This window comes from Saccostrea cucullata, unplaced genomic scaffold (assembly GCF_032062105.1).
Source record: "Saccostrea cucullata isolate Sc308-1 unplaced genomic scaffold, CSIRO_AGI_Scuc_v1 ctg3797, whole genome shotgun sequence".
In the NCBI taxonomy this organism is placed as follows: domain Eukaryota; kingdom Metazoa; phylum Mollusca; class Bivalvia; order Ostreida; family Ostreidae; genus Saccostrea; species Saccostrea cuccullata.
The window spans coordinates 28,898-35,134 of record NW_026932573.1 but is presented as its reverse complement, the minus strand read 5'-3'; the positions used below and the strand labels follow the sequence as shown (position 1 = coordinate 35,134).

At 36.0% G+C, this 6,237-nt stretch overlaps 1 pseudogene; it reads left to right on the top strand.

The window, feature by feature from the left end:
* Positions 1–247: 247 nt before the first annotated feature.
* LOC134235421 (uncharacterized) lies at positions 248–1,988 on the top strand (annotated as a pseudogene).
* The last annotated feature ends 4,249 nt before the right edge of the window (positions 1,989–6,237 follow it).

Below are 6,237 nucleotides of genomic sequence, written 5' to 3'. Positions count from 1 at the left end.
GATCCTCCGTCGCTGGTTCGAATCCCACTGTGGAACGTGGAGACCGGTCCTTGGAATGAGATGAAACATATGGAGATAACGAACAGTAGTTTACATCACTATCTATACTTACCTGCATCAACTTTTTGCATTTTCCTCGGGCTGCCTACGATTTTGCCTGAACTTTTGAGACCGCCCCTGTGGTATCATACACTATGTGTATACCCATAATGCACTAGCACTTCCGCTTCAGTTTTGTTTGGGCATCTTGGAAGAAAACTGCGTGTTTTCTTCTGTGATTAATTTTTTTTCGTAGCCTGCGATTATCGATGTATGATTCGTACAAAATATGTAAAAAGTGTAACAGAGAAATGACAGTTTTAGATGATCACGCAGAATGCTATAGACATCGCGTCTGCAATGAAGCGTTTCCCTGTGAAGTTTGCATAACTTGGACAGAGGAAAAACGGGCGTTAATGAATAAAATGATTGAACGCAAGAAATCTGAAACTGGTAAGAAATTGGCCACGGTGTCAAATCCAGCGACAGAAATTCTCTCTGTGGGGAATAATATTTGTTGTGATTCACAAGCTTCCTCTGTGGGAAACGTAGTTGTATCAGAATCGCTACCTCTCCCGGACGAGAGACAAAATGGCGGCAATTTGGCACAGGGGTTTTTCCCACCACAAATGAGTAATTTACTCCCTTTCATGCTGGGAAATTTTGAAACTCAGTGGCAGCAGCATCAAGAAAATTTCATGCGAAATTTGATAGACGCCAGAGTTAAAGAATTAGTACATGGCGCAAGGAAACGGACTGAAAAACCGTCTGCTACAGGTTCACAGAGTAAGTCTACGAGGTTCGATAGATTTCGACCTTCAGATGATCAACACTCAAGAGAGTCAGATGATGAAGATCTTACAAGTCACACAGGTGACAACGATCCAGTTGTGAACAATTCACAAACTGACGATATTGTTTAAGTCCATGATGAGGACAACCAGTCTGAGTTTGATAACTCTGTTGCAGGGTTCTGTGCATACAGAATTTAATGATTCATGTACAGTTGACTGGAAAAATTTTGTTAAGAAGGTTACTTCTGAATTGAAAATAGATTCTGAGAAAACTTCTGAAAATCAGGATCGAGATTTCAAGTTGTATATGTCAGAACGCTTGATAGGGTCAAAAACGTGTATCCCACAAGTATTGCCTCTGGATGGTTACATCTTGAACACGTTAACAGACGTTGATGAGGAGTTTCAGCGTAAGGGTACAATACGCACTTATAAAGCTTCAGATGATGAGAAGTACAAAGTAACATCTGCAGATTTTGATAAATATTGCACAACGCCACGACTTGATGATAACATTGAGGACAGTAGCTTCGCAAGGAAAGGTAATAAAAATTCTTAATCCAACATTGCATTCACGTAACAATGAGTTGTGGAAGATAGATCAAGAGTCACGTCTTCTTCTGAGAGAGTTGACTTATGCTTCTCTTATTACCTCGTATGTGGATAATGTAGTATCTGATGAGGACAAAACAGAGGCCCTTCAAGCACTGATGCAAGTTTTTAAGTCGATGGCTGATGTTACTTCAAGTATCTTAGAAGAGCCATTCACGTCGAAGATCTCGCATTTAAAAACAAGGCAACTGAAAATAAACTCCTTGTACAGTCTACTCTGAATCCTAAACTCTTTTGTGGGAAATATTGAATCCTTCACTCAAGTGCAGAAAGTTTACGGGATGCTAAAGAAACACAACACTTGAGATTTCAAAGCAGAGAGATGGTTCTCCAATTCTGCAAGAAAGAGGAAAAGAGAAGAGTCAGCATACTTCAGAGCAGAAAGAACAGCAACCAGCTGTTGCAAAGAAGGGGAAGTTTTCCACTGACAGAAATGCAAAGACTGGGCTGGGAAGAGGGCGAAAGTTGAATTCTCAGGTTTCTTTCAAAAACCAAAATCGTACCTCGGTCCAAGATCGTTTGGGGTTTCGTCCCCAGAAGTAAGCTTACAATTTCAACTAAAGACTCGCCTAGAGTTGCAGAGATCAGCCAAAGTTGGCTGTCGGATCCTTTCTTACCACAGGGAGTGGATGAAAATTACATCCGACGAATGGGTTTTAAAAATAGTCCAGGAAGGACTCAAGCTTGTTTTCGTAAACCATCCTCCAAAGACTGGAGTAAGAATCACAAATGTACAAAATGTTGCTCAAAAACAATGTATTTTAGAAGAAATAGAAAGTTTATTAGAAAAACATGCCATAGAGACTGTTCCAAAGGCCCAGGAAGGTCACGGGTTTTACAGCACCTTTTTTGTGGTTCCAAAACGAGACCGTTTAATTCTCAATTTGAAACCTTTAAATGTTTTTCTCCACAATCAGCATTTGAAGATGGAATCTCTGGCAAGTCAATCATACAAGCTTTGAATTAGGAGATTGGGTTTCAATGTACTTAAAGGATGTGTAATGTTCAAATTTTCCAATTAAAAAAATTGTAATTTAATTTTACTTTCCAACAACCATTATCAATTCACAATTACTTTTTAATTACAACAATTACACTGATTTTAAAAACTAATGGCAGCTGTAGTCCCGCATCTCCCTCAGCAGATTTTCATAAACATTATGTAAGAAAGGCTGCTGAAAAATGCAGATCAAATGACATTAATGCACCAACTACAGAGAACTCTGTTGCTGCTGATGGATTTAGGGCTGGTGATAAATCAATCGAAATTAATACTACAACCAACTCAACAAATTACATATCTGAGATATATTTCACCTAACGTTTGGTTTATTTTTTGGACCAAATTCCAATCTTTGTGGAAATTTCAAACAAAATGCATATTTTGATTTTTTAAAATTTATTAATTCATATGAAAATAAAAAGTCCAATGGCTTCTAATCATTTTGTTTGCCATATCTTCAGCTAATGAGCTTGTGTTAGAAGTTATTAACAGGTGCAAATTACTAATTAGTGTCCTGGGGTCATGTACTTACTCCTAAATAAACATTTTTCACACGTTTTGACTTTGTCTGTTGGTGTTTTTATACACACTCTGAGACTTTTGAATTGTAGTTTGGCAAAGACATTGTGGACAATACCTCATCTTACGGATGGGGAGCCCAAAAAGATCGCAATGTGTCCGGCAGATTTATCACACATAAATCTGTTGGAACTCAGTGCAGTGGAAAAAGCCCTTCATCACTTCAAAAACAATGTCAAACACAAACAGATCCTATTGAAGACAGACAACTCAACAGTAGTGTCTTGCATCAATCGCCAAGGAGGAACAAAATCTCCAGCCCTGTATATAAAAAATTGTATGATGATTTTGGGGTGTTAACTTCATGCAAAAAATGTTTTGAAAAGGAATGTGATACATGACTATTGTCCTTTTAGGACGACATATATTCTTGAATGTAATTTGTAATTTAATTCATTACATTTGCAAAGTAGTTGTAATTTAATTAATTACATTCCAAACATAGATCTGTTTGCGACAAGAGAAAATCGGAAAGTAACAGTTTTTTAATTACTTTCCTTGTTATCCTCTATCATGGGGATGCGATGCTCTAGCTGTAAACTGGATAGGAATGTTTGGATATGCATTCCCGCCACCAATACTAATTCCAAAAGTGCTGAAAAAAGTAGAACAGGAAACGTGTGTGCTTCTGCTGAAGTACAATCATACATGGAGATTGGGTTGCATAGCTCCGTTCTCACCAAGACAGTCGATTTTCCAGACCAACCATTATCAATTCAGGTCAGCACAGTTAAGGTTACAACAGCTCCAGGAGTATTCACAAAACTTGACTATGACATCATACACACAATATACGTCATGCAACATTTCTTTAAAATATCATAAAACGAATTTATCTGCTAATTTAACCAGTAAGAAATCATCAAACTGCATAAAACATGTTACTGCTGTTGTTTTGGTCTGTTAGTTAAATTCCACATAACATCTTATAAACAATTCACTGATCAACAATACACTTTCAATATGACGTCATTTCTTACAACGTGGTGTTTGTATGCAGTTTGAGACAGATCAAGTAATATTTTCTCAACAAAATATGTGTTCTCTAATTAAATAAAATATTATTTAAAGATATTCTATGGGCTAATAACTTGAATAAAATGTCTTCTGCACTATTTTATTAATATATTTTCTGTACATTACGTATTTGATTGACACTACTTTTCTCAGCCGTATAATTGTATGCAACCAAATGTGCCCAATTCATCGGAGAGTAATGTGGGATTCAGGGTCCTCATAACATCTACTTTGGTGCACAGCATACACTCTATGTATCAAAGTAAGTTTTACATTTCAACTATAGAACGATGAAGGTATCTGAAAAGTGCTGCGATCCTGATGAAATCTTAAAAACAATTTAATTATATTAATATTTCATCAAAAAAAAAAAATTAATTGTGATATCGTTTAATTTTAACAATCAGATAAAGCGAAACAGAAGTCGCGCACTTTTTAAAACCTCCAATGCGTGTTGAAAATTTTATATACTAAACTTAATAAATTTGGTTATGCCGATAGTGATATTTATATGTAACATCAATACTTCAAGTCAATGTGCGAAAATCGCAGTGACTGCCGCATCACGTGACTAGTCTAAATATAAAATATAATCGCCCTCGATATGTAGTTATTAATCATAATTACAATTATCCGATATAAATAATGTACTAAAAATAATCGCCATCCCGATTACGAATACATTTTTAAATACGAAATTTATTCGATATTTCCATTGCGCACCTTAACTGTACTGCGTGTTAATAGATTTTCCAAGGGAACTACGAATAATAACAAACTTGTTAACACAAAAGAGGGGACATTCTTTCATCCAAGTCCAGAAAAAGTCTACATTGCTGGCATATAAAATTTCAATAGATGTGTTTGCGAATCAATTTTCTGAAAAAGCTAAGTCCTATCATCTCCAACTCTCGCAGAGAACAACAAGAAAAATGTATGATGCTAGACTACGAATCTACAGAGAATGGTGCACCTCAAACCAGAAAGATCCTTTTGAGGCCTCTGTAGCTGATTTGGCCGACTTTTTCATCTACTTGCATGAAGAACGCAGTTGTAAGCCAAACACTACTACAGGTTATAGATCGGCTATAGCATCTGTTCACAAAGGTTGGAATAACAGTTCTGTCAGTAACAATACTGATATATCGAAACTAATTAAAGGAATTTATAATTCTGAACCAAATGTACGACCATTACTTCCAAATTCGGATCTACCATCAGTTCTATGGAAATTGTGTGATTATCCTTTTGAACCAATGAATTCATGTGATATGAAGTTTCTTACTTGGAAAACTGTGTTTCTAGTAGCATTATCAACAGCTTCTAGATTCCTGAGTGAAATTCATGTTCTTTCTACGGGTCCAGAGACGCATTTGCGTTTAGAAAGAAACGGAATTCGACTTTTACCAAATATACATTTTCTCCAAAACTCAAAGATTGGGAAAGCCAAAATGGAAACCTATGTTTTACCAGAATTCAACACCTTTGCAACAGACAGTCGAGACTTGCTTTTGTGTCCATGCAAAGCATTAAAAATATATCTGGAAAGAACAAAGTCTTCTCGTGATAATGAAAAGTGTTTGTTTTTAACTTACAAATCAGATCTGCAAAAACCAGCTTCGAAGAATTCCATATCAAGATGGATTGTATCTCTTGTCAAATTTGTTTATGAACACAATGACAATAGTGAACCTTTATGTAGCATACGTGCACATGACACAAGACGACTGGCAACTTCATGGGCCCTTTTCAATAGAGCAACAGTAGAAGAATTTGATACAGACGGCTCATTGGGCAACAGAAACCACTTTTACTTCATTCTACATGAGGGATGTTCCTAAAGGTGAAGCTCGGTTTGCCAAGTCTTCAGTCCTTGACACATCCAGATGGGCAAAGGGAAAAGAAGAGAAATAAAGTACACCTGTAATGATGAGTGCAATCTTTATTTTTACTAGCTATTTTTATAGTTATTAAATTAACTTATTATTGTCCCGCCCTATTTCTGCTACAAATTAGTGATGGGGAATCGGAAAAAAATCAGAATCGATTATCGGTAATAATCGGCTGAGGATAATCGATTATTAATCGGTTATAATCGAAATTTTGAACTTTAATGAAATTAATATAGAAAAGTTAAAACTTATTCAGATTTCTGTCAGACTTTTACAAAAAAACATTAACTTACATAAAATA